The sequence below is a fragment of the Petaurus breviceps genome, unplaced genomic scaffold (genome assembly GCF_028583685.1).
Source record: "Petaurus breviceps papuanus isolate PSGF00001 unplaced genomic scaffold, PetGlider_PUasm1.0 151, whole genome shotgun sequence".
Classification (NCBI taxonomy): Eukaryota; Metazoa; Chordata; class Mammalia; order Diprotodontia; family Petauridae; genus Petaurus; species Petaurus breviceps.
The window spans coordinates 4,130,379-4,155,294 of NW_027185712.1; the positions used below are offsets into that span (position 1 = coordinate 4,130,379).

A 24,916-nucleotide genomic window follows, 5' to 3' on the forward strand; every position below is an offset into this window, starting at 1 on the left:
AGGCTGACCTTTAGTAAAATTGTAATGCATCTAGTTTTTTCTTCTCTGTGTCCCTGAGGCATCTAGTACTCACATAAATCCTCTTCTACCCTATATAGAATCCACTTTCCAGAAAATATTATAGATAGTCACACCCCTCTGAAGTAGAATAACTTTTGAGGATTATAGTGAGCACCAAAATATTTTCATTTTACAAAAGAACAACCCTTCATGCCAAGGAATGCATCCTTAATGGTAAGTATTTTAGCCACTATAGAGCACTTATGTAAGATTCCTTTTATTTAGTGGAATCATGTACTTGAAACCACAACACATAGGCAGATGTTGAGTCTACCTTTGCATAGGGTCACATTGAATACAGAGTCTCTGTCATGGATATTTAATACTTCCTTTAAGAATCTTCCACTTTCACTCCTGGGGTCGTCCCCAGAGGTTGGTTACTACCTGCCTGTACTTTGAAAAGTTGAGTGGGAGAGCTCTCACCTAAATGCATTCTAATAACAATCAGCCAGTAGAAATAATTAGGTCTCAGAAAGGCATTTACTATAGTGTCATCAAAGAACATGGTAACTACAATATATGACTTTTCTATCTCTCCCCTCCCATATTGTCTTAAATATTTTCTTCCACAAATATCCATAGAATTTGAAGGAAGAGTGAGCTCAAACTTTGAGAGCAATCATAGAGAAGTACACAAGTAGCATGCATGTGTGACAAACATAACTCATAATTCCTTATACTATAGGGTCTCAAAGTCTTTTCTCTTTTTTTTCATTTTTCAGATGCTTTATTAACTTCTGATTTGCATCATTCATTTCTGCCAGATTTTGAGTTACAAATTTTCTCCCCATTTTCCCCTATCCACAGCCCCAAAATAGCAGTCACACAGGATATCCCCTCCTCCATTATGCTCTCTCCCATATCTTCTCCCATACCCCCTTCGACTTTTCCAGTAGGGCATGGTGGATCTCTTTGCCCCAGTGCCTGTATATCTTGTTTCCCAATTACATGTAAAATAGTATTAATAATAGTATATATATTTAAACATTTGCTTTTAAAACTTTGAATTCCAGATTCGATTCATTCCTTCCTCCCTTGTCACCCACCCTTAATGGGAAGATAATCAATTCAGTATAGGTTGTACATGTGTAGCTAATGCAAAACATTAACAGAGTAAATATATTGTAAAAAACCCTCCTATCCCACCTCAACTTGTTCTATTATTTACTTTGATACTGTCCCTTTTCAAAAGTGGGTGCTTCCAACTTCTCTCCCCCACAACCTGCCCTCCCTTCCATCATTCCCCCTCTCATCCCCTTCCCCCCTACTCTCCTGTAGGTTGAGATACCCTATTTAGTGTGTATGTCATTCCCTCCTCGAGCCAAATTCAATGAGAATAAAGTTGACCCATTCCTATCTATGTATACCTGTAAACATATATACAAACATTCACATATGTATTCATACATGCATATACCCTCCAATTTATATATTCCCTTCAACTATTTTCATACAGAGAAAAGTTTCATCAGTTACAATTATCATTTTGCCATGTAGGAATGTTAACAGTTCAACTTTGATAAGTTCCTTATGATTTCTTTTCCCTGTTTAAATTCTCATGCTTTTCTTGCTTCTTGTATCTGAATGTCAATTTTTCTATTCAACTCTGTTTTTTTCATCAAGAATGCTTGAAAGTCCTCTATTCCACTTAATGACCATATTTTCCCTTGAAACATGATACTCAGTTTTGCTGGGTAGGTTACTATTGGTTTTAATCCCATCTCCTTTGCCCTCCAGAATATCATATTCCAAGCATTCAATCCCTCAGTGTAGAAGCTGCCAGATCCTGTGTTATCCTGATTTTGTTTCCACAATATTCAAATTGTTTCTTCTGGGCAGCTTGTAATATTCTCTCCTTGATCTGGGAATTTTGGAACCTGGCTATAATATTCCTAGGAATTTTCTTTTTAGGATCTTTTCCAGGAGGTAATAGGTAGATTCTTTCCATCTCTATTTTGCCATCTGATTCTAAAATATCAGGGCAGTTTTCCTTGAGAATTTCTTGAAGGATAATTTCTAGGTTCTTTCTTTGATCATGGTTTTCAGTTAGTCCAATAATTTTAAAATTATCTCTCCTGGATCTATTTTCCAGGTCAGTGGTTTTTCCAATGAGATATTTCACATTGCCTTCCATTCTATCTTTTGTTTGGATCTGTTTAACAAGCATCTTGATTTCTCAAGAAGTCACTATATTCCATTTCCTCCAGTATAATTCTGAAGGAATGATTCTCCTCAGTGAGCTTTTGAGATTCTTTTTCCATATGGAAAATTCAGGTTTTTAAGACATTCTTCTTCTCATTGCCTTTTTGAGCCTCTTTTGCCATTTGAGTTTGTCTGTTTTTAAGGTGTTATTTTCCTCATTCAGGCTGTTGACTCTCATTCCATAATTATCTTGCATCATTCTCATTTCTCTTCCCAATTTTTCCTCCACTACTCCTATCTGCCTCCTACAGTCCTCTATGGCCTGTAACCAGCTTGTCTCATATTTTTCTTGGAAGCTTTTGGTGCTGGAGTTCTGACTTCACTGTCTTCCTTCTGTTCCATGCTTTGATCCTTTTTGTCCCCAGAAGAGGATTCTAATTTTGGATTGCTTTGCTTGGTTTGCTTCCTTTGCTTGCTCTTTTTGCCACTCAATTACTTGACTTTTGGACTTTTTGCCACAGTAGGACTCTGCCATCAGACAGGGAAGCTTCATTCCAAATTGTGGGCTTTTCTCAGCTGCTGTAGGTATTAGTTGGGTGCCCTCTCTGAAGCCTCCACACAATCTTGCAAGCTGGTCACACACCCCAGGACCTCCACCCTAGACCGCAATCCAGATCCTAGCAGGTTAAAGCAATAGTGATTATCCCTCAGACTGGTCGCTTGGTCCCACTACACTCTGCAGGCCAGGAGCTGAAGCTGCCATGTGGCAGCAGCTGTGCTGCAGCCCTCAGTGGCTTCTTGCCCCGGGGGCAAAAGCCGACTCACTTCCAACTACTGGGTCCCAAAGTCCACACTGCACTGACCTCTCACTTTGTCCTTAGTATCTATGTGTTGACAGTTTTGGACTGCCACAGCTGCTGGTGATCTGGAGTCCCTCCAGCTGCTTGGTGGTCAGGCCTGCCCTGGGGCTAAAACCTCTGGCTTGCCCGGGGCTGAGGTCATATCCCATAGCACTTTGCTGGCCTATTCCTGCCAGCCTACCGGGCTGTCCTCAGCAGGAGGTTAGCATCTTTGTTTCATTTTGTGGGTTCTGTAGCTCCAAAATTTGTTCAGAGTCCCCTTTTACATGAATTGGAGATGGTAGGAGCCAGAGCTGCACAGAGGTCCTGTTTCTACTCTGCCATCTTGACTCTGTCCCTGGTCTTTTCTCTCTTTACAATGTCCCCAGACAATATTTTTAGAGTTCAATATTTCTGCAGGTAAGATTGCTCAGTTAGATTTTGTAGGATCTGCTGCTCTCCATAATCTAACTCTCTTCTCAGTGGTTGCCTACATTGTAGCTGAATCTTCCTTCAGGTTGACTGCATCTCTGTATCTTTGTCTTGACTCCCTAACTTATATGATATCTCTAAACAGACCACCAGTTCCCCTTCAAAATTCATGATGAGTGTAGAGGAGAGGGAAAAGACTCCTCCACATTCCTCACACCTAACCTTGCAGCAGCAGTCTCCTTTACAGGCAACTCCAATTTATAATTAAATTTCACATAGAGATCAGCTATTAAAAGTCTCCAGAGTTTTGGCTCATTTGTTTGCTCATTTAGTAATGTTGTTCTCTTTTTGACTCCATAATAGTTACATTTGTACCCATAAAGAGATCATAGGGCATCACACCTTGTTAACAATTAAAATCTTATCATACGTGAATACATTTTATAACTTCATTAATTGAAGCTAGAAAATCTAGGGAAATCCCAAACCTCATCAGCCCATGCAAGTGCCTTACATATATATATACACACAAGCACACATATTTTATTTACCTAGTTTAATGGCTAAAATATAGGCCTTTTTTGCAGTAGAAAAGAGGAGATAGAATGGTTTGGTGGAAAGTGGAATTTTACTATAGTCAAAATACCTATATTTAAATCCTACCTCAGACATTTGCTACTGGCAGTTACAGATATTTTATCTCCTTGGTTCTCTGTTTTTCTAGGTATAAAAGAGGGAATTAGTTTAGGTACCCCTCCTAGCTCTAAATCTATTATTTTACATAAATGAAAGTGAAATTAGGAGTAATAATCTATTAGAGTTATTTGAGAGCTGGCTGGTACTCTGTGCAGAAGAGACCTAGAAACACTAAACCATTTACAGAAATCCTTTTGATTTGATCTTTTCCTGACTCATCTCCACACAGTATCTGTGTATGGTGGTGTATAGCTGTCCTGTGCAACCTTTTGGAAGCATATAGGTACCAGATACATCATTACTAAAGTACCCATCGTGCCTTTGACTCTTGCAGTGTAACCCTGAGAAAATTATTTTATCTCGCTGTGCCTTTGTTTCTTCATAGGCTGAATGAGGATAATGATTCCTATATTGCCTACCTTATAAATGAGTTCATGCAAAGCACTATATAAAAGTTTTATTATTATTGATCCACCACTGAAAATAACCTAGAAAAAGTCAGCTATATAGACATCGCCTGCAGTTCATTGAAAATAAGAGGGTTGTTTTCCTTCCCATAATAATGACTGATTTAACCTTGCTATTCTATTTTCTTTCTCATGTTTTCAGTTGAGCCATCAGTTCTAAATTTAAAGGGAAAGCCAGTTTCCTCGGGGAAAAATAAAGAAGAGAGAAAACAACCACACACACACACACAGAGTTATTTGTAGCATAATCAGAATTATTCCTGGCATGACTAGCACATTTTCACATCATCTTTTGAACCAAAAGGTCCAAATAGCATAAAACTTTTTAGTTCTGCACTAAGGTTTTTAGGGTTCAATTATGACTAATTTTTCTTTGTGTGTTTGTATTTGGAGAGTTCATGGTCAAAAGAAATAACATCTCAAATATAATAGATATTATTCCCCATGGTGCAAAACCAAAATTTTTGTTGCAAATACCTAAGTCAAACCATTTAAAAATGCACAAACTAGTCTAGGAGAAATATGTGTCTGTATTATCTTACCCAAAGTAAATATTTATTGGGAATCAGAGCTCAGAGGAACATTAGAGTAGAAGAATAAAGGAAACCAATTAGGATTTAGAAACAACCCTGAATCCTGCTCTATGAATATTAGGATTACTTTGGTTTTTCCATTGCTTGGCATAGTGCCTGACATATAGTAATCACTTATTAAATGCTTGTTGACTTGATATGTTGACTTTCTCTGAATTTTTACTGTACTTAAATTGTGTAGCTCCTGACTTATCCCTTAGCATTAGAGATGAATAGCTCAGGATGAAACCCTAGAACTTATTTAGTTCACATCCCTCATTTCATAGTTAGGGAAACCAAAGCCAAGAGAGGTAAAGGGATTTGTCTAATTCCACTCAGGCAGCTCACTAATGAATGGAGACTAGATTAAGAAGATTCAAACTCAGGTCTCCTAAATTCCTGAAAGGCCAGCAACCTTTCCACCTTATTACAGAAACTATTTACTATTTTGTGTGTGTTACTTTTCCTCACCCCAAATGCCCCTCAACAAACACATATACATATGCACACATACATACAAATACACAAACATATAAGAGACTCCCAGAGGACAAAAACCTGATTATACTTACTACTTTTCTTTTTGCCTACAGCACCTACTATTATCAAAAGCACATAGGTGTTTAATAAATATTGATGATTAAATAGTATTTAAACATTTCTGTAATGAATTATCTTATTAGATTTGTACAGACTATTCTCCTCAGAATACTTCCAAAACACTTTTACCTCTATTTTCTCATGTACTTTTTACCTATATCTCAGTGAAATAGGTAAAGCAAATAGCTTTGGGGAAAACACTGCCCTAGATTCCAGGAAACCTGGGCTCTAATCCTGTAATTCAGTCTTTACCACTCATTTTCTGGCAAGTTATTTCCTCTGAGCCTCAATATCCACATTTGTGAAATAAGCCTCTTTTTCCTCATGTATAAAAGAGGAATGATCACTATGTACCTTGAAGTTTCCAATCTTACCATTTATGACTCCTGTTCACCAAGATCCTGCTCAGGTATGGTATTTGGTGATTTTATTCTGCTTTTAGAGGTGAAGAAATTGAGACAAGAAAGGTTAAAGAACATCTCTTAGGTCAAATACAGCTAGTCAGTTGCAGTACTTTAAGGCACTGGATTAGAAGGCATCTGGGGCCCCTTCAAGCTCTAGATCTAAGATCTCCTAATTCTCATTCTAATGATCTTTCTACTCTACTAAATAGTTATTTAAAGTGTATATGACTTGAGAACTTATGTTTGCTATTAAAGCCTGAGAAATGAGGGAGAAAAATCACATTAATCACCTCATCTATGATATATATCAGTTATGTCAAATGGCCTCTGAGGGGGACAGATGGTTCCTAAAGTATGGGTCATCCCAGTCTAGCGTCCATCTTTTTCTGGGTATCAAAGGTCCAGGGGAGTAACAAAGATTATGACCATAATCTGAAACAATGAGTGTCTTTTTTTCTTGGTCTGCTTGGGTAATCCTAGTCACATTTCAGGTTCACAATGAGTGTCTTGAAGCACTTTTCACATATTTTCTGTCCAGTAAAACCCAAGAAAACATGTTTTGTCAAGCACTTTTCCCTTTAATTATTAAACCCATGTGTATTTTAATGGAAACTTAATCCATGTGTTTCTCATTCACTTACACTCAATTCATCAAGTGCTGTTTCGTAAGAGCATTTGACATCCAAGAAGCATTATGGGCCTTTTTTCATTGAAACAGGAAGTGCTATTCTGCCAAGAGTGAATGAACTATAACCTCTAAAGATTCAAATTCCTTTAGAAATGCTGAGGCTAGGGGAAGCAAATAGACCCTAAGCTAGCCAAACATGGCCTTCAATCCTTTACTACTTTACTTGCACTCACAGAAAATTACCTTGCAAATGCACAATTAAATTTACTATCTCCTCAGCAGTCCCAGATAAATTACCTTGTGCTTCACAATCAGTGAGAGGATTTGTTTTGACTGTCACTGATGTTCCCAAACAAATTGATGCTAAGGAATCTGATTCTTTTCTTCAGCTAAGATTGAAAACAGAGAGAAAAAAATCTGGCCTTCTTCCTTGGCCTACTCTGTACTCTCAGAGTTGAGTGCAGCACAGCAACAACATCATTTATGGGTTGGGAGAATGTATAATTTTGTTTATTACTGGCCATATATCCTTCACAATTCCTTTTGTATTTAAAATGCTACAATGATTTTGGGACTGAAAGAAAAAAAAAGTGTTCATTTGTACTCCATGGGAAGGAGTGAGGAGAAGCATTCAAGAGTTTTAGGTGTAAGAGCTGTCCCAAAGTCCACTGCTATGGAACTGTTTCCTTATTGGTAGAGATAAAGGTCCTGCCCTGTATGAGAGGTAGCCTGGGGTTGGTGAGAGGTGACAGCTTTAGTTCTCTAGTTCTCTCTCAGCCTCATTTGGAACTCTTGAATTCCCCATTGAACTTTTCATTAAGGCCTCTTCAAGTGAAAGTTTCCCTTTGGTGACTTATTGCTCAGGGACTCCTGATACAGAGCCTCAAGGGAGAAAAGATGTAAGAGGTCAACTTCACTTTAATTCATTAATGGAAAATAATCTATGAGGAATTGGGTAGAACAGGTATTCTCTGTTATGGTCCTCTTCCCAACTTGGTTAACTCTAGAGACATCAGGGGTTGAGCTGAGTTGTCTCATTCCTGTTGAGAGAAAACCTTCATTCTATATTCTCTGGTATATATTCTCCTATTTATGCCTTATTTGATTTTTATTTGGCTATGATTTTAATAAATGCTATTTTTTCTTTTTTTTTCCTTTTTGCTTTTTGGAGGGCAATTAGGGTTGTGACCTGCCCAAAGTCACATGGCTAGTTTTTGTGTTAAGTGTCTGAGGCTAGATTTGAACTCAGGTCCTCCTGACTGCAGGGCCGTTGCTCTACTCACTGTACCACCTAGCCACCCCATTGATAAACACTAATTGCTATTAATTATGTTCATTTTATAAGTGATATTTGTTGGGGAAGGGGTCAAGCCTTGGATAGAGAGCTTGAGGTTGCTCTTGCCCCTCCCCCTTCCCAATGACAAAGTGATAGAACATTAGATGGATCTCCATCATATCTTCTAGAAGGACAATGTTTAAGGGAGTAGATAGGTTTGTTTCTTGCCTGGTACCCCAAGGCTCTGAGGAGAGGAGAATATTAGCCTCTGGCACCAACCTCCTGATTCCCCTGTTGGCAGGATTGAAAGTTTGCCTTAGAAATGGGAGAGATGAGAAGAGGCTAGAAATGTTTATTCTGCCTCCCTTCCAATCCCACTTGATCACAAAGCAGAAGTTCATTAACCATAGCTTGACCACAATGTGATGATTTTTTTTAGCTTTGGAGGCCAAGAAAATGAAGGCTAATATTATAGTGTAATGGGTAGCATGCAGAAAAACCTGGGTTCAAATCCTACCCTAGATATTTAATATCTGTTTGACTTTAAGCAAGTTGCTTAATCTCTATATGCATCAATTTTCTTATTTTTAAAATGAGGAGTTTGGATTTGATAGACTTTCAGGTCTCTTCCAGCCCTAAAGAGAAAACCTTATGGTCTTCTAGTGAAGGGATTTTTAACCTGTGGTCAATTAACTTAAAAAATGATAAATTTCAATATCACCAGTTTCCTTTGTAATTTTATATAGTATAATAATAGCAGTATCAATGACAATAATCATGATAGCTAAAATTTATGTAGTGCCTACTATGTGCCAGGCACTGTGCTAAGTGTTTTGCAATTTTTATTTCATTTGGTACTTACAACAATCTTCAGAGGTATATGTTATTATTATTCTCAATTTACAGTTAAGGGAAATGAGGCAAGCATAACTTGTTTAGTAACTTGTTCAGGGTCACACAGCTAAGTAAGTTTCTGAGGTCAGATTTGAATTAAGATCTTCCTGATGCCAGGAACAGTGTTCTATCCACTGTCACCTTGCTGCCCATTTTATACTAAATATTTAAAATATTATTTTGAGAATAGATTCATAAGTTTTACCAGATTTTGAAAGGTGTCTAAGACACAAAGAAATTCTAAGAATTCCTGTTTTAATGAATGGAAAACTGGGCTAGAAATCAGGAAGAACTTGGATCAAGTTCTTAAAATATCATGTCTAAGCTGCACTGAGATGAGACGGTCATCAAATCTCTCAGTAGTGCCCTAGACAGCATTTTATGACTATAGACTACAGTCATATTGCTTACATGCATTGGTGAGTTTCTGCATTGGGAGTTTCCCAGATTAATTAGAATCACGGGACCAGGCTGTTCATTCCCAATATAACAAAACAATGAAGCAAAGAAAAATTCCAAACAACCTTTTTTTCTGTTTTAAGTTTCCTTCTACTTCATAGTTTTGGCAAAATGGAATGAAAGGGGAAAGAAATTGAATCTCATTTTTATACTGTTCAAAATATTAATTAATCTTTCCATATTCTCCCAATAAGGCCCTCATCCATCACCTTAATTGACTTACTATTGGAGAAATCAAACCATGTCAATACTGACATCTCTATAAATGGAATGCAAAGAAAGAAGGAAGTTGCAAGTAAATCAAAAGATTACTTATATTCAATCTTTCCATCTACCTGTTCACTCTTTACTGATTATAAACATCCTAAAAACACCCTTATTTGGACCTTCCATCTCCACTAACTAATGCCCTATAACTCTCCTGCCCTTTGCAACTAAACTTCATGAAAAGACCATCTACAAAAAAAGTGTCTCCTCTTCCTCTCCTCTCACTCTTTTCTTAACTTCTTATAATCTAGCTTCTAAACATATAATTCCACTAAAACTATCACCTAAGTTACCAATGATCATTTACTTGCCAAATCTAATGGTCTTTTCTTAATCCTCATTTTTGTTGACCTTTCTGATATCTTTAACAATGTTGCAAAGTTTCATGGGAGAGGATGGTGAAAGATGAACAATATTACTTCAAAAAACAGCAAAAAGTAGAGTATGGAAATATGAGGAAAAATGTTAGTGTAAGTCCTTGTTTAGATAACTTATTTTAAATTCTATAGTAGATTCAAGTGGAAGAAATACAGCCAATAAAAACAAAACATAACAATTATGCTAACGTTACAATAGAAACTGATTTTCATTTAATGACGGTGAATCTACCACATTTGGATGTCTACAGCTCAGTATTCCATATTCTACATGAACATATAGAAAGGAAATGAAGTAAGATTAAATTGGAAAGAATATCTGAACCCAAATAGATATGTACAGACAAAATTCATACTGCATGAAAAACTATTCTGAACCTATTAAGAAATAAATTTTAAAGACACTTGAGGGAGAGCAAGATACCAAATAAATAGAAACAAATGAAGGATGCTATCAAAAAAATGAGAGTTTCTCAATAATTATTTGCCATTCTGTCTACTTTTTAATATTTTTCTATTGAGTTTTTATAAGTAATCTATTTATGTACCATGTATCTTTGATGAAACTATAAAACAATAGATTTGAAGCTATGTCTTTATAACAATGCACCCATATTTAAATCACTGATGAAAAATATAAAGACTATGATATGATTTTGCTTACTGCTCATTCATTCTACAAAATATATTTGGTGCATTAGGAAAACAAAGGAACTTAAATAATCATTTAGAATGAATGATTCTCTTTCAAAAACAACCAAAGACATAACTTTGTTCAGTCTCTGTTTCACCATATCATGTAAGGCATATAATAGAAATATATAAGTTTGTCAGTTTTGTTTTGCTGTAGTTGTTCCTATAAATGCTGAGATCCTCCAGATATTTGTTTGAAGACAGCATAGTTTTGGCTTCATTAAACCCCAAAATACTATGCATATGGACTTCTTGATGAGATGTATGACCTTTTAAACATAACTTAAAAATTCATAAAGTAAAATTCATATGGATGAAGAATTTCCCTTTTCTCCAATATCAGATTAAATTGACAATCCATTGAATTAGGAAAACAATGCATACATATTGGACAAGTATTACAGATGAATCCAGAATTGAATAGGAAGAAGAAAGAGGCCTCCACTATATATAGGAAGTTATATGCAACTTTCAATGACCCGTGTGTGTGAGAGAGCACAAATATTATATGACTGTAAATTAAGGAACATTATGGTCTCCAAAGAATCAAAATTCTGAGTAACTACAAAGGCCATAATAGTTGTAAGTAGGTTGAAACATATTCACAATGATGTGTAGCCTACATGAAGTTTTGTAAAAGAGATGTATAGGGAATAGATAAATGGAAAAATAAAGTAGATTAGATCATAGTGTGACATGAGTATGGGATAATGAATGGACAGCCCTTTGAGATACATCTGAGATATTAAAATACATAGCACATTGAATAGATCTTCAAATTACAATTTATGGGACAACAAGAATAAAAATCTCAATGAGTCATTTGGAAATATATGGATAATTTAAAATGATAGAAGGATTGCATTAATGGATAAGATCATAGATACATTGTAATGCTGAATAACTGAAAAGATTCACTAATTTGCTCCCTAGATATTCTATTTTACAATGGGATTTTCTTTGAAAAAGGTTATATTTAGTGACAGGGTAGTGTAGATTAGTTTGTTATATCAATTTATCTCAAAGGTGAAAAATGCATTAAATGTAAAAAAGAGGAATCACTGGAAAGGGAGAAAGGACATGGAATTAGAGATGGGATGTCAATAAAGAAACATAATTTATTTCATAATTTTTCCAGAGATCATTCTGTTCCTGAGAAAACCTGATTCTTGACCCTATTAGAATGCAATCTCATAGATAATGTATTTTGAACAAATTTATCACTAAAGAAATTTCTGTACTTCCTTCCCACTTCTACTTATTAACATAATTAAATACATTGATCTCAATGTTAATGTCATTATATGCTTTTTTAATTTCTTTAGTTTTCAAGCTCAACAAGCTATAGTTAGAACTAATATTATCGTGAATGAGGAGAATGAAAATAACCAATGTAGTAAAAATTGAAAAAAAAAAAAGGGCTCTCTTTGGGTAAAGGAGGTAGGTAGAATGGAACAAACATTCACTAAGTATCTCCTCTGTGCCAAAAAACCATTTTAACTGCTTTACAAGTATTGTCTCATTTGAACCTAACACCGAACAAAAGCACTGGGAATTAGATGTTATTATTATCCCCATTTTACAGTTGAGAAACTTAAGGCAGACAAAGATTAGAAGTGACTTTCCCAGGGTCATATAGATACTAAGAATCTGAAGCTAGAGAGTGAACTCAGATCTTCCTGACTCCAGTCCTAGTGTTCTGCCTGAACTCCCCACAACCCCCTCTCCCAGAAGGAATTGAGCAGACTGCAAGGTCAGCTCCACCCTCCCCCACTGGGTCTCTGCCTTTTCCCCAGTCAGCTCACCTGCTTAGAAGTGGGCAGGCTTCTGGGGGAGTTTCAAGGTGTGTACTGACCAATCACTGCTTACATAAGGCCCCCTTTATAAGCTAAGGTTCTGCCTCAGATTGGCGCTGTTGCTGACTGCTATTGCTGTACCTGAGACATGGGTGAGTGGTGCTGGCTCAGCCTGCCATGTGGCCTGATCAGCCACATGGCATTTTTAATAAAGGGTTCATTCTAAAATTATTACTTAGGTCTTGTTTGCATTAATCAAGGTAAGGTACTAAATTTGGAGGCCCTAGCGAGATTTGACAGCATTCTGTGTTGTTGTCCAAGACCCGAGATCCTCGCTCGGCCTCAGGGGATGGACACCTCTCAGCTTTGACTTCCTTGAGCAGCTGCCATCTGAAATTTTCTCAGAGCTCAGAACTCAAGGCTGAGAAATTCCAGACCATCTCCTGACATTGATCAGATCGCATTTTGGCTCCTTGGACCCAGATCTCTGTCAGCCTCCAGAGGTGAGTAGTTATCTGCCTGTTGTGTTTGTGTGCTTGCCTTTCTGTTTGTCTGTCTGTAACTAACAACTTCTGTGGTCAAAAATTGGCCAGGGAAACTGCTGGACTTCCAACTCTCTCCTTATCTCCCCTTTGGAGAAAGAGAGAAAAGGAGAGGGGTGGGGAGGAAGCAGCCCTGGCTACTGTGTGGGGAACCAAGTGAGATTTTGCTGAATAGGAAGAGCTCTCAGCCTCAGGGGCAGGCATCTGCCTCATGACCGTTCCAGGGCCCCAGGTCTCCAGTGAGGGAAAGATTGCATCTGCCTCCCGACTTCTACCGGCTCCTCATTTGACCTTTTGTGTTATCCAGGACCTCCAGTTTGGGGGTGAGTAAAAAATTTGTTCTGATTAAAAATCTGTGCTGGTTAAAAATCTGTTCTGGTTCTGTTCTGGAGGGTGGAGGGCTAGATGTAGCCATTTGTGCAGGGGGTATCTCCTCCCCGGCGAAGCTTTGGGATGCCAAAGTCTCTTGACCAGCAGTATTCTGGTTAATGTTTGTATGTTTCTTGTGTGTCCTGCACTTACTTGAGCTCATTTGCTTCCTGTTCAGTATCTGTGGGGGCAAAGCAAGAAGCTAGGGACTATTGTTTGTTCTCGTGAAGTTTTGTCTTGATCTCATTTGCTTAAAGCCTCCCCATTTTTATTCTGCAAAGGAGTTATTAGAGTGGCTATCAGATGAGCACCTCCAAGGGAGCTTTTCTGATTTCCACTGGGAAGACATATTTGTTTATAGGACTATACTGTTTGTCTATCTTTTCATCCTAGAACATGGGAGGTTCAGCCAGTACATCAAAAAGTCCCCTTGGTTGCATACTAAGCCATTTTAGAGTAGCCTATCAGGATGGGGCAGATTAAGGGTTCCCCTTGAAGAAGGGAAAACTCATTTCTTATTGAATGAATGAGTGGCCCACGTTTGGGGTGGGCTGGCCCCCTCAGGAAAGTTTCAACAAGCAAATTATCCAGTCCGTGTGGCGGGTGGTCACAAGGAATCCAGGACATCCAGATCAGTTCCCTTATATTCCTGTCTGGCTAGATCTTGTCACCTATTCCCCTCCCTGGTTAGGAACTGTTCTTTCCAAAGGGTTATCCGAATCCTTGTGACTCACCTGCTCTTGGCTACTCCTAAAACAAAACCTCCCTCGAAGTGAGGAGTATCATTTCCCACCACCTTACAACCCTCGACCCCCTCCCTCTGCCTCTTCTCCTAATTCCTTGGGGCTTCCAACCTCCCCTCATCCTCTTAACCCCTACCCCCTCCCCCCAGACTGAGGCAAACTATCAGTCCACAGAAGAACCCTCTTCTGCTTCAGTCGGTTTTGAGGGCATGGTTATATCCCAGCTGGTAGAAATTGCCCAAAAGGTTTATGACAACAGGGACAGTCACTCTGATAAAGCAGACAAGAAGTTTGCCCGGGTCCTTGTGGCTACACCTCAGACTCCCAAATGGGGTACCAGAGTGGGCACTACACCAAGTGTTACCCACACCCAAGTTCTTGCAAGGGACCAATGTTCATACTGTTAAGAGTTAGGCCTTTGGAAAAATGAATTGCCCCCCCCCCCCCCCCCTGCCGACAGAGACTCTCCAGAGTCTTCCAAAGACTCAAAGGTGGGGGGGAAGGGCAAAACTTTTTATTGTACTGGTCCTTCCCCTCCTCCTTGAGCATTGGGAAGGTGGGGAGGTGGGCCCCTTTTTGGGAATCCCTCCACTCTGAACAAAGAACCAGGCAGCCTAGATCCCCAGCCTGACCAATTAAAGCCAATTAAGTGTGGAGCTTTGAGATTGGCAGAATCAAAGCTCACTTTCAAAAGGTCCACCAAAATTCTCTCTGTTGTAATTATTTGAAATTTTTAATTTGGGAAATTTACAATTTCTTTACAAAATATCTTTGCAAATTCTGAGAATTAATCATTAAGAAATTGAAAATAGGCTATTGAGATTGCTTAAAAAAACAGAAGTTTTTTAGGATATTAGGATTGCTTAAGGAAAGAAGATTTTGCTATCTCAGCTTGACTTGTTCCTTGAATTTGTAAAAGGAAAATTAATAGCTTTGTGAAACATTTGATTGTAAAATACAATGACTGGCATATGTTGGTATTTCTCTAACGTAGAATCCATGCCAGAATTGATAAAGTCAATTATTGTATAACTCATTTGATATTTATTGTTGTTTTGTTGCCATCTTTCTGAGACTGTATTGTGTTTCTAAAAGTCCATTTAGCTAAGTGAACTTAAGAAACATTTTTGACGCAGGAATAGTATTATAGCTATTTAAAAAAAATCAATTTCATATTGCATGTATATTGGGTTTTTTAATTTGTTTTGTTATAAATTTTTATAAATTTAATTTATTTGTTAATTTAAACTTATATTTGGGTTGCAAACAGGCAGTAATAATGTTTATATTTCATTTAAAATTTTGGCTAAATTTATTGTAATTAAAAAATTATGAACTCTGATGTTAAAAACAATTTTCTTATTACTATTCTGAAGCTGTTGAGTCATCTAAGGATATAGATATATGTTAACTTGGATGTATGTGAATATACAATGTCTTGGGAAATTTATATTAGGAGAATTTAACACCAAATTACTTTTAGGAAATTCCCATATTTGAAGGTTTATTTTATAATTATTATGTTTGTCAACCTTAAGTGAAATCTTTCTTAGGTGTGAGGTTTGTGTCAATGGCTATAGGATGAACTATTTTCTGTGCAAATCAATTTGGAAATTACTAAATTAAGATCACCAGATTGGTAATTACTTGAGTGTGGTTTGAAGTTTAAATTTAGGTACATCATAATTGTTTCTGATATTGTTATGGGTAAATATTGGTATTATGAATGTTATAATAGAAGCAGTTTCTCATTCTCTGAATGCTGTTAAATTAAGAATTATACTGTCAGAGGAACAAGAAAAAGATGGTGGATGAAGTACTCTGACCATGTCAGAGTATCAGTTATGATATTCTGAAATGTTGTAATTTAAGAAATCATACATTTTTAAGTTTCAATTAATAAATCAAGTATTTACAATAGCATGCTTGGGAAAAAAATACTTATTGGTAATTATGTGAAGAAAAGACTGTGTGAATCCCCTTCTAAGCTTTGTAAAACCTACAGATCTACCCAAATGATTTTGGGTCCCAGATGTTTAAGGAATGATCGGTTGCGTGAAATGTTGTAGTACTTGGGTACCTGATATTTAGATTAATCAGAGTTACTTTAGTTGAGAGAAAATAAAAATACCATTTTTATATTTAGGTTAATCAGAGTTACTTTAGTTGAAAGAAAAGAAAAGATACCATTTTTAACACCAGGTTAATTCAAACTATCTCTAAAGTCTATTTATGAAAAGCTGAATGAAGCAGATAAAAAGGTTAGGGAACAAATGGTGTTCATCCAGGCCCTCCGGTTTCCAGATAGTTGATATCAGTTTTAGAAGTATGTTGAGAGAGCATGAGGAAGTTTTGGAAAGACAGAAAGATTTTTAACTTGAGTTTGTAATTAATAGCTTGAGCAAATTTTAGATGGCCCTATCTGAATGACACTAATCCATATTTATTTGCTATTTAATAATTTGAGGAACTGAAAATTTTACTATTCTTCTAAGCCTTAATTACAGGAGTCATCATAAAAGCTGATAATGGGATGGCAGACGCTGCAGGCTATGAACTGTTCAAAGTGGATGTCTGTGCTTGGAAAAGTTTGGGGACAACCAACATTGCCCAGGTGGGAACTCTCTGACTTTCCCAATTGTGCCTTTTCTTTCTGAAAAGGAAACCTCCCACCTATTTATGCCTAAGACTTGCTTTCATCACTTGATTGCTTTCTGAATGACTAGAGGAGATGACTCATGCCTGGAATCAGACAAGGCTAAGGAAGTTTTCATTCTGGCAAGGTTTATGACTTTGTCCCTCTTTTATTCTATAGAAAATTCACTGAGAAGAAATATTCAAGCTAAATAAATGAATAAATATATAAATAACATCCTTCAAAGAAGGAAATGATTAGTAATAAGGCAAAAAGTAATGAAATAGATGCCTGATAGATCAGGATAGTGAAGTTTGAGGAGAGCAACAGGATTAGGCCAGATGACACCTAGGATTAAATACAGATGCAAAAGAAAATTGGCTTTAAAAACTTCCTATTATGTGAATTCATGATTTGAGCATGTTTGGGAATAAGATTATAGGTATGGATTTTGGATTTTAGAACAAGAATTGTATAAGATAGTGGTAAGGGTGCATCTAATGTTAATTTGTTAATGCATCTGTCTGATAATTTTACAAAGAGCAGATGAAATCAATTTTAAAAAGAAGGTTTTACATATTTTAAAGGACTCCTATAACAGGTACAGGATTTAGGAAAGGTAGAATTAACTTTTACCCCTCTGTTCCCTTCCACTGATCTGTAAGCAGGCATTTTAGCATAACTTTTACTCTTCCCTTCCCTTCCATTGATCTGTAAATAGGCATTTTAGCATAAATTTTACCCTTCCCTTCCCTTCCATTGATCTGTAAACAGTCATTTTAACATAACTTTCACCCTTCCCTCTCCTAATTGATCTGTGGGTGGGGGTTCAGCCTAAGGTAAAATCCCTGCCCCCTACTGGGTGTTCCCCATCTCCACCCATTCTGGGTTCCCTGTACCTCAGTGGGAAATTTCAAATATACACTGACCAATCACTGATTGTAGTTTCAGCCTATGTAACGTGACTATTGTAATCTCTTTAAAAACCGGCATACTGTTCATGTCAATTTACTGTCTGTTTTGGGTATGTGACCCCAGCAGTCCCTTGGCAATAAAATCCACTTCCAATTTTAATCTCTGGGATCTTCTGTCTCACTCCATTATACCCAACATAATTGGAGGCCCCAACAAATAAACTGAAAATTCTCTGTAGTTTCAAAATATGGCACTGATCTTAAGTAATTGTACTAATTTATATTAAGTCAAAATTATCTGCTCATCTCTAGATCTGAACTGGAGAAACAAAACTCTTTTTTAGATTCTGTAACTACATGAGGCATCTGGGATTTAAAAGTGTTGCTTGAATGAAATAGGTCACTGGGATACAAGGAATTGTATGTTAATTATGATTCTTGTGTAGTTTGTTTTCTTGGTTATCTTGGTGACATGTACCTGACTGAATGTAATTATGTCATTTTGTAAAATATCGAGAAAAACCTCGTTGTATTAACTGAGCCTAGCTCTGTGTGGCTAAGAAAACTGAACTATTTGTTTGAACCTAGTCTTTCATGGCAAGAAAACTGGACCTTTATATCTAAAATCGTGTTTCTGGGAGCTCTTGTATTGTATGTTTGCACTCTAGTCATCTAAGGATCATCCCCAGAGCTTTGGAATCTGAAAAAGACGACATCAAATGCAGACAGCTTTCCCAAGAATCCGGACCTGACCTCTATTGGGATAGCTTCTTTCCTGGAGAAATTCAACTAGAGGGCCAATGAAAAAATGTGTCCCCCTCCTCTTCCTTGAGACTATGGCCTTGATTATAGGAAGTCCCTGTTAACTGTTAAATTGCTAATTGTTATAGGTCCCCACTACCAGCCCTTGGGAACAAAGCTGACTGTCCTGTATGATTTGGCCTGGGTGTCAAGGGTTTGACACATGAACAAAAGAAGTGGGAAATGTTGTGCCTGGTTTTCTCCACAACCCCCTCTCCCCAAAGGAAGTGAGCAGACTGCCAGGTCAGCTCCACTCTCCCCCACTGGGTCTCTGCCCTTTCCCCAGTCAGCTCACTTGCATAGAAGTGGGCGGGCTTCTGGGGGAGTTTCAAGGTGTGTACTGACCAATCACTGCTTACATAAGGCCCCCTTAATAAGCAAAGGGTCTGCCCCAGATTGGGGCTGTTTCTGGCTGCTTACTGCTATTGTTGTACCTGAGACATGGGTGGGTGGTGCCAGCTCAGCCTGCCACATGGCCTGATCAGCCACATGGCATTTTTAATAAAAGGTACATTCTAAAACTATTACTTGGGTCTTGTTCACATTAATTAAGGTACTACACTAGCACTTTATCTACTGTGCTGCCTAATGGTCTCTTGGGAATCAGTTTCTTATGATTAACCTTTACATCTGTCAATTATTACTTATGTGACCTTGGGCAAGTTATTTAACTTCCCTAGGCATCAGTTACCTTGTCTTTAAAATGAAGGAATTAGAGTAGAAGACCTTGAAGTTCCCTTCCAACTAAGATACTATAATTCAAAGAATAGGTTGAAAATTATACCGAGAAAGACATTTAGGAGTTAACAATACTTGTTAACCAAATTGTCTTCCCAGATATGAGAGAACACAATGTAGAGCCAAGAACATTGGTTTCTGAATGAGTAGGCTTATGTGACATTTAAAAAGTTCAAGAGATGCAATTTCTGGGTAATTAGTTGTTTCATTAATAATGCCAGCATTTTAATAAAAGGATGTTGGTGGCCCTCTCAAATGCCAAAGATGCCGTCACAGTGGTGGGCTCACAATATATATGCCCTTGGAAGAGAAGGTGTTCTTAAGGGTGGCAATCACCTCTTATTGGTTAACAGTTAATAAAAAATGAATATCATAATGAGGGATTGGGCTATATTTCAATGAGCATCTTGGGGGTACATGACTTGTATCACTGAAATCTTGCTGGAATAAGCATCAATTTCCACATTGCCTGCCTGACAAAACAGAATCAACATTTTCCCAGACCAGTCTGAGTGCTCCCATTAACCCAAACTTAGAATTTCTTTTATTGTCTTATTACATCTTGGCCTGGGTATTTCTTTGAGAAATATTTCCCACACTGGTTGATTTCTGGCTGAGGAAATAGAAAAAAAAAAACAACCTTGGTTCTGATGCAATAATTAGTTATTAATATAAGAGAGATCTTTCATTCATGTTTGAGTCCTGGCTCTGATATTTAGATTTTTTGACCTTGACCAACCCAAAGAGACTCATTTTCATTTGATTTAAGGAAAGATTTCATGACAATTACAACTGGCCCAAAGATGAACTGGGTATTTGGAAACTTCCTTGGAGGTCTTCAGTCTAGACAATCGCTTGTCTGGTATGTTTGGTACATGGAATGCATTAAATAAGTGCTGAGATACCTTCTGATTCTCAAATTCAATGGTTTTGTGGTAAAGTATTTAACTCAAAATAATTCCTTAAGTTCAGGTAGTATTATATCCATTTATCTCTAAGGCAACTGAGTCTCTTTGCAACTTTAACTCATTATTATTTTGGCCCTTTGAAGCTAAATGGAACAAATCTAATCTCTTTTCCTCATGAAAAGCAGATACTTGAAGTTAGCTCTTATCCTTGTGTTCTTGCCAGGTTAAGCCTCCTCACTTCCTTCAACTAAACTTCATATGATATGACCTTCACCATCTCATTTGCCCTCCTCTGTACATCCTCAGTACCACCTTTCTTGGAACACCATCCCAGAGAAGAACACAGTACTTCATTTGAGGTCTAAAAAGGCATACTACAATGGCACAATCCTTACATATTCCTAGAAGCTATGGGAAGCTCGATGTGCAGTGGACAGTGGAGTGAGTGCTGAACCTGGAATCAGGAAGAACTGAGTTCAAATACAACATCAGACACTTACTAGTTGTGTGACCCTGGGCAAATCATTTAACCCTGTTTGCTTCAGTTCCTCATTGGTAAAATAAGCTGGAGAAGAAAATAACAAACTGCTCCAATAACTTTGCCAAGAAAACCCCAATTGGGGTCGTGAAGAATAGGACACAACAGAAACATCTGAACAACATCAGAAGCTATCCGTCTTTTACTGAGCCTAAAGTTGCATTAACATTTTTGGCTGTCACATCATGACATTGATTACTTTGTATACTGAAGTCTAGTTAAATTTCTGGACTGTTTTTCTAAACAAATGGGGTTTCTCTGCTTTTTTATTTCCCCAAAAATATTTTTGTTAAGCAGTGCAAGTGAATGTGTTTATATGTGTGTCAATCAATCAATCAATCAATCAATATACTTTATTAACTGCTTCCTATGTATACAAAGAAAGGCAAGACAACTTTTGCTCTCAAGGACATCACATTCTAATGGGAAAGACAACAAGCAAACAACTGCTCAATAACGAGTATATACATGAGAAATTTAAATAATTGATACAGGGAAGGAACTAGCATCAAGGAGAATGGGTAAGGGAAGTTTGTGGTCTGAAGATCAGGAAGATGGATAGTAAAGAAACTGAGTGAACATAGGCTGGAAATGAATCTGCAAGTATCCTAATAGCCAGTGAAACAAACTTAGAAAATCCTAAAGAGAGAATATATTCTGAATCTTTAAACAAAATTTTACTTGTTTTACCAATCCCTGATTGAGGAGATGAGGAGCCATTGAAGGTATGAGGAAGATAGTTAAGACGAACAGCAATGACAAAGTTTTTAGAAAGATTAATAGTAAAGTAAAATAGAAAGATTAATAGTAAAATAGTAATTAAAAGAAAAAAACATTTCAAACATTAACCTTCTGGATGAAATCCTCCCTGTAAGAAAACAATTTAAATAATAGAGTTAAAAAGGATATGTCCAAAGAATGGGACCCAAAAGGATCTACATATTAGACACAAAAGAAATTATAAAGTACTTTATCCTGCTTATTTATTTTATGGGTGTACTTGAGGTCTGGAGAGATCTCATGTCTTTCCAGTATCACTTAAGAAGCAAGTAACAGAAAGAAGATTTAATCCTTGGTCCTCTGATTTCTAACATGGTACTATTTTTAATAAATTGCTTTGTAGCATGAGGGATGTAAAAAGCAAATAATCAGAGACAAATTAAGAGAAGCAGGACAGGGTGTTTGAAAAAAAAAGAAGGTACAATAAAAAGAACACAAATCAACACCTCATCATAGAAGATCCCTTTATAATAAAGAAAAAGTAAATGAAGTAAAATGAGTGGACATATTAACCATTTCTAAAATCTAAATATCATGCTCTATACCATCAGAAGAAAACCAAATTTGTCATTGGGCCTGTAGAACCAAAAACGGGATATTAAATTTCATCTTACTTTTGATGTCTTGTAATGTTGTATTTGCATGCATCATATATTGGGTACATGATTTTTCCTGGTTCTACTTGTTTTCCATACTGGTCAGACAGGCTAATAGATTCATCAGTAGTGCAGGGAAGTACCTGTTTTCCCACAGTCATGCCAACACTTGACTGTTTCTTTGTAACATATGCTATTCTAATGATTATGAGGTAGAATATCAGAGCTACTTTTGTTTTTATTTTTCTCATTTTAAGTGATTTGGAATGTGTGTGCATGCATGTGTATGTATACACACATACATATACACATCTATGCACATATATACATATATGTATATATACATGCATATATAAAAACATATGTATACATATATCTGAACCAACAGCAAGGTTCTAAGACCTCTGCAACAACAGGACTGTCCTTCACCAGTGGACAGAATTCACTCTCTGTCTGCAGAACAGTCTCAGGAGCTCTGAACCAACAGCAAGGTTCCAGGACCTCTGCAACAACAGGACTGTCTTTCACCAGTGAATAAATCTGGCAAAACAACATCAAAACAGACAGAAAAGTACCAGCATAACAGCAATGTCTCCTCAATCCTTGGCAGCTCTGGGTGGCAGCTCTCAAAAGTCCTGGGCAATTCAAACTGGCCCTCAGCATTCCTCTCCATCTCTTTGTGTCTCTCTAAATTTATGTCACCAGCTCCTCACAGTTCAGTACTCTCTTTTCACATCAACTAGTCCATCCCACGAGTGGGATTCACAAGCTCTGGGTTTTAACACAATCAATCCAAAAACCAAGCCAATACATGGGATCGTTAAATTCCATTACTATTACAATGTATATGGGTATCATGTCTACAGTATCCTGTGTTTCCTTCTTTGAAAACTATCTGTTCATATTCTTTGTCTATTTATTACTTGGGAAATGGCTCTATTCTTCCAACTTTGAATGAATCTATACAACCCTAAGGAAGAAACTTTTGCCAGAGAAACTTGCTGAAAAGATTTCTTCAGAGTTAACTGTTATTTATCTTAATATATAATCTTATTATATTTGTATTTGTTTGTATAACCCCTTTTTATTTTTATGAACCAAGTTGTCTATTTTAAATTCTGTAGGTCTATTCCTTGTGTAGTAAAGAACTGTTCCCCTATCCATAGATATGAAAGGTAATTTATTTCTTATATGTCTAATTTTTATGACATAACCTTTTATATCTAGATCACATTCAATATGAGGAGAACCATGGCCAAAGGACCTAGTCAACCAGTTATCACAACAGAGTGATGCCACTCTGGTCTTATTGAAAATTGCCCTTCCTTAGGCATACACTTTACATATTGTCCAAGACTGTCAGGAATAGATTATATCTCTGTTTTTCCCCCTTATCTCAGTTCTAAATTTATTTTTAAATAGTTAAATAACAGCTTCCAGGAGCAAAGATGGGGGAGTAAGCAGTAAATCAATGTAACTCTTCCATATTCATCTCCAAATAACCACAAAATAGCACCCCTAAAGAAATCTTGGAGCAGCAAAACCAGCCAAAAAGACTGGATGAAACAATCTTTGAACCCAGAGAATCTGGGAGATTGGCAGGAAAGTTCTGTCTCACTTGGGTGAAAGGGGAACACAGTCCAGGACAGGAAACATCCCAGCTAGCTAGCAGCAAGTCCTACTTCAGCAAACCAGTGGCAAATCCTGAGCCCCAGTGTGGTAGAGCAGGCAAACACCAAAATTGGGGACCCCATTTGCCTCAGCATAACCAAGGGAATGAACAGAATCCTGATCTGAGGAAGATCATATGCTTTACCATGGCCTGTGCAAAAAGGCAACCTCGTGTCAAGATTCAATGTACTTCAGTTCCCAGGCTAACAGGGAGATGTTAACAATACCAGTGCTTAAGCAAACAGGCATTTTTCAGGTCTGGGCCCCCATCTGGTGCTTTAGCATTGTCATGGGCAAGCAGGCAGCTGGCATCAGCCAGACCAACATATGTTTCATTGTAGCCCAGGGAAAATGCAGAAACACACCATCAGTCTTAGAACATATCAGATTACCACCGCAGGGACCTTGACTCAGTAACGGCTAAATTGCCAGAACATTAAGGCATCTAGCAGGGCCAGCTACCCCCTTAGGATGAGGGACCCTAGTCAATCTCAAGGCAACATCAGTGCAGAAAGAGGTAAAAAGCCAATAACTACAGTTCCCTGTAACAAGAAACCTGTAACAGACCACTTTCCATCCCAGGAGAGTTCAAATTTAAAAGAAAGGATAAAAAAAAAAAATCAAAATATATGAGCAAAAAAACCCCCACAAATAGAATGAGGCCATAGAAAATTATTATGGTGACAGGAAAATATCAAGAGAAACTCAGAAAAGGACAGCAACGTCAAAACAACAATGGGCAAAATCCCAAAGAAAAATGGGAAGTGATCTCAAGCCCAGAAAGAACTCAAGGAAGAGCTCAAGAGAAAGTTTAAAATCATTTAAGAGAGGTAGAAGAAAAATCTGAAAAACAAATGAGAATGATACAAGAGAATTATGAAAAAGAGTCAAGAGGTTTGAAAAAGAATAAAAAATCTGCTTAAAAATAAAAATTGGCCAAATGCAAAAAAAAATTAAAATTAAAATTAAAAAAACAACTGAAGAAAACAGCTCCTTAAAGAGTACAATTGGCCAAATGGAATATAAAGTACAAAAGCTGATGGAGGAAAATAACTCCTTAAAAGTTTGAATCAGACAAG

At 37.2% G+C, this 24,916-nt stretch overlaps 1 long non-coding RNA gene across 1 annotated transcript; it reads left to right on the top strand.

Annotated features, from left to right (window-relative positions):
- The first annotated feature begins 12,852 nt into the window (after positions 1-12,852).
- LOC138153553 (uncharacterized) lies at positions 12,853-19,110 on the top strand. The gene is made up of 4 exons (XR_011166411.1): positions 12,853-13,105; positions 13,320-13,467; positions 16,752-16,870; positions 18,474-19,110. It is a non-coding gene; the product is annotated as an uncharacterized lncRNA (long non-coding RNA).
- Positions 19,111-24,916: the final 5,806 nt, after the last annotated feature.